This window comes from Polypterus senegalus, chromosome 3, assembly GCF_016835505.1.
Source record: "Polypterus senegalus isolate Bchr_013 chromosome 3, ASM1683550v1, whole genome shotgun sequence".
Lineage (NCBI taxonomy): Eukaryota > Metazoa > Chordata > Cladistia > Polypteriformes > Polypteridae > Polypterus > Polypterus senegalus.
The window spans coordinates 249,349,378-249,354,290 of NC_053156.1; positions in this window are offsets into that span (position 1 = coordinate 249,349,378).

The following is a 4,913-nucleotide window of genomic DNA, read 5'->3' on the forward strand; positions in this document are numbered from 1 at the left end:
GTCTCTTTTATTCCTGCAATTTTAACGTTTTTTAATGCAATTCACTTACTTCTTAATGGTTTAAATTTATGTATTTATTGCATTCATTTCCCTCCCACAGCAAATCAGCAATGATGTTGAAATTAACAAAGCAATTAATAGGGGCAAAAATGTGATGGGAAGATATTCTAATCTACAACACATATTGTAGATGTTTTCAGGAAAAGTAATATGCCTATATATTGGAAAGAACTTCTGATGCCAAAGTATTACAGGACAAGGAGCAAAAACATCTACCTAAATTACCTGTACTATTAACCATAAGAAATGTTGCCTAAGTAAGAAATGGGTAATGCAATCCCAGCCGCAGTGATAACTGGGGCCAAGGTTATTCATCCTTGATTTGGGTGGTGTTGAATAAAATGTTATTGCTATAATGTTAAATGTAAATGTAAAAATGAGTACACAAATTCCTTACTTTCGAGTCTATATGATGCTAACAGATTATTATTATTATTATTATTTCAAAGACTGATTTAAACAGCTTATACACATAATTTGCATTTTCAGTGAAATGTATATTTTTTCCTCATTAAATGATAAAATAAATGTTTTTATTTGATATCAAATTTTCTTGTGGAATCAGTGAGTACTCTGCTTGGAGCTAAAGAAGAGACTATTTCATTTATGTTATTCATATGGTGTATAAAAAACAATTGCCTTTTTTAAAATATATATTTTAGGAAAACTGATATTTTCCAAACCTCTACCTTATGTGCACAGCAAGTTAAGCAAATACCTGCAGAAAGGCTGCAGTACTTCAATGTCAAACTCAATAGTGTGATCATTAGGAAATAATACCTTAAATAACCGTAAACATCTAGATCAGGGGTGCCCACACTTTTTTGGCTTGCAAGCTGCTTTTAAAATGACCAGGTCGAAATGATCTACCTATACGTTAAAAATGATATCGATTGGGGGTGCTGAGCAACTGTTGCTGGGTGTGCCAGAATCCATCGAGGAAGAAAAATGAAAAACATTATTTGTACAAAATCTTAATTTATCTATCCATTCCTACATAATTAAATGGGCAGGCTATTTCGTATAAGTGCAATACGCTGCTTGTTAAAACGGATGACTTCCGCTCTTATGCGCACTTAGTGCTGCGTGGGTATTATGAACTATCATATGGACTTATATTTTTTCATACTTCTCAAACCAAGGGGGTGCGAAATCGGCCTAGTCTATCACAGGGGGTGCGAGGGTAAAATGAATCGGGAAGCGCTGTTGCGCTGTTATATATATATATATATATATATATATATATATATATATATATATATATATATATATATATATATATATATATATAGTATACTTTATACATAAAATATATGTTGTCATACCTTGCGTAACTGAATAACCTTTATGGCACAATAACAATTCAATACATTTATGGACACTACAGTATTTGGATTTAATAATCTTAATGTGGGAAAAGGCTGACTCACATAAATAAGTAGAGCCGAATAATGCAGTCAAGGAGCTTTTGAATTCATCCGAGTGAAAAATGACGTCTGACCGATTAACTGCGATTTTAGTTCCCTCTCCTTTCTCTTTCTCAGATTGCTTTTCGGAAGGAAGTCAGTTTCGTAGTTTTTATGAACAGTTCGAAAGTGCCTTTCCACATTTTCCTTCTTTGGAATATAGAGAAAAGCCAAACAAAATGACACCTTTTATTGGCTAACTAAAAAGATTACAATATGCAAGCTTTCGAGGCAACTCAGGCCCCTTCTTCAGGCAAGATGTAATTTGGAATAGCAATGATAGATTGACAGATCAGACAAACGCACCTTGATTGTGACACTGTGAGAGAAAGAAAATCCTCTTCTAATTCCACATGAAGCCCATACCCTCCGAAAACATTTTTTTTTTAAATCCCTTCTTTAGTCGATATAAATTGGAAGGCTAACTAGATCACAGCCGGAGTTTTGCAGTAGCTCGCGCATTTGATCGTGCATGCGGGATGATCAGCGTGTTAGAAGAAAGGAGATCTCAGACTGGCCACCCTGTATGTCAATCAAGTGGCAAATGTCATAGGGAGGATATATGATAGACTAACGTTTAAAAAATTTTTTTTTTTGAACGAAACGCGATCTACCTGCACTACCTTTGCAATCTACCGGTCGATCGCGATCGAAGCGTTGGGCACCCCTGATCTACTGTAGATCATGAGAATGATGAAAATCTTAAAACCAAGATTAAACACATTAGAAAATATAGTTCTGGCATAACATTTTATTAGATTATGGGGGCTCAGTTAACTGATTTGAAAGTTGGAGCATTTAACATTTTTTTTACTTCAAAGTTATGCTATTTTTATTTTTCAATATTTTTGTTATAATGAGTTTTTCTGCCTCACTCCGCACTATGCGGCCGCAGAGAGCTTAAACAACTCGGTACATCCACATAAAAAACGACAAGGGGTGAGCGAGCTATCTTGAAGGCTTTTACTGGACGTACTTCGTTGTAAACTGAAATATATACAAAAGAAACATACAGGCATTTACATGTGTACAATCAAAGACAATAAAGAATAATTTACAAAGCAATACATAGCAGACAGTGTACATTAAACAATAGAGCTTTAAAGACACTTACAAGGCGAGTGATTTCCACGGTTGGATCAAGACGAAGAGAAGCACGTAGACAGAGGTTCAAATTGCTGCGTACCACAACTAACCAGACCCAGGGGTTTATATACCCTAAGGATACGTTTTGGACGTGACCGAAACAAGAGATAAAGGGGTGCCTACGTGAGACGCATGGGGTGTATTGTATTCAAATGTTTATTATGGGACCTACGTGCTTTACGTGAGTTTCATAGACTTTTATAGTACCACTGTGAGTGTGGGACGTGACTGACAGGTATGTTAATAAATGACAAGATGAAGGGGGAGCACAGTTCAACAAATAACAGTCTCAACTAACAAGATGTGGGGCAGAACACTCCCCGTCTGATATAATAACATTATATCACTAAACAGTACACTAAACACTAAACATTGTGTTAATTTAGAACTTATCCATTTTCCAGTAGAAAGATTTTTGTGATATGTCTGATAGAGTTCCTAGAGATGCCTTGAGAGGCAGTCTTAACTTCTGTCTTTTGTTCGGTACCATCGCTGCTAGGGAATACCAAGATGACAAATCCCATAGGCCATTTATTGCGTGATAGTGGACTCTTCTTCAACAGCACAATGTCTCTTATTTGGCAAGTCCATTTGCCTGCTCTGCAAAGCGGAAAGGTATTTAAGTCTCCAGCATGTCCAGAATTCATTTGCCAAGGCTTGCACTTGTCTCCACTGGCTTTTAAAGAGATCATTCTCTGTGAAACAACCAGGAAGTGCAGACAGTCTGATCCGTGGCAACATCGAGTCAAAAATTGTGCTCAGCACATCATTATGCTCAGACTTGATCAAAGGGGCCAATGGTGTTGGCTCCCCCGTAAGTCACCCTTTCTCTCAAGCAAAGGCGTTTGTAGTAAGGCGTGAAAAGTGAAGGTCGCCCATTTTCCAGCACACTTGTTTTGAAAGTACAAACTGCTGGTTTGTGAGCATTTCCATTCACAGCCTCTGTTTGGAAGCCAACTGCTTTCCTGACAATTGTGTCCATAACTCCAGCAAAGGGCCGTAGAGAGTTTGTGAATGGGCTACTCTTTAGAGGAGGGGTCTTGATGTGATGATCAAGCAGTCCTGCTTGGTGGGGCAGTCTTGGATAAATGGCACATGCTGACTGTGATGACACTCTTTGGACATCTCCACTTTCTCCAGCCTGCACCATTGTAGAAAATGGGTGGTCAGCTGAGATGCGTGAAGGACTCTTCATCATGATGTTCTGTTGTGCTGCAGGTGATGTTTCCATTTCTTTCTGACTGGGTGAGTTAGGCTGAGAGGTGACAGCGTCAAGGGTGAGCCATGCCATCTGCTCCTGTACAAACTCTGCTGTCCTTCCCTCATGTGCTGATTGTGATGATGCTTTCTGGACATCTTCACTTCCTCCTGCCTGCACCTCTGTAGAAAATGGGTGATCACCTGACATGCGTGAAGGGCTCATCATGACGTCCTGTTGTGCTGCAGGTGATGTTTCTACTTCTTTGTGAGTAGGTGTGTTAGGCTGAGAGGTGACAGCGTCAAGGGTGAGCCATGCCATCTGCTCCTGTACACACTCTGCTGTCCTTCCCTCATGTGCTGATTGTGATGATGCTCTCTGGACATCTTCACTTCCTCCTGCTTGCACCTCTGCAGAAAATGGGTGATCACCTGACATGTGTGAAGGACTCTTTATCATGACGTCCTGTTGTGCTGCAGGTGATGTTTCCATTTCTTTCTGACTGGGTGAGTTAGGCTGAGAGGTGACAGCGTCAAGGGTGAGCCATGCCATCTGCTCCTGTACACACTCTGCTGTCCTTCCCTCATGTGCTGATTGTGATGATGCTCTCTGGACATCTTCACTTCCTCCTGCTTGCACCTCTGCAGAAAATGGGTGATCACCTGACATGTGTGAAGGACTCTTCATCATGACGTCCTGTTGTGCTGCAGGTGATGTTTCCATTTCTTTCTGACTGGGTGAGTTAGGCTGAGAGGTGACAGCGTCAAGGGTGAGCCATGCCGTCTGCTCCTGTACAAACTCTGCTGTCCTTCCCTCATGTGCTGATTGTGATGATGCTTTCTGGACATCTTCACTTCCTCCTGCCCGCACCTCTGTAGAAAATGGGTGATCACCTGACATGCGTGAAGGGCTCATCATGACGTCCTGTTGTGCTGCAGGTGATGTTTCCACTTCTTTGTGAGTAGGTGTGTTAGGCTGAGAGGTGACAGCGTCAAGGGTGAGCCATGCCATCTGCTCCTGTACAAACTCTGCTGTCCTTCCCT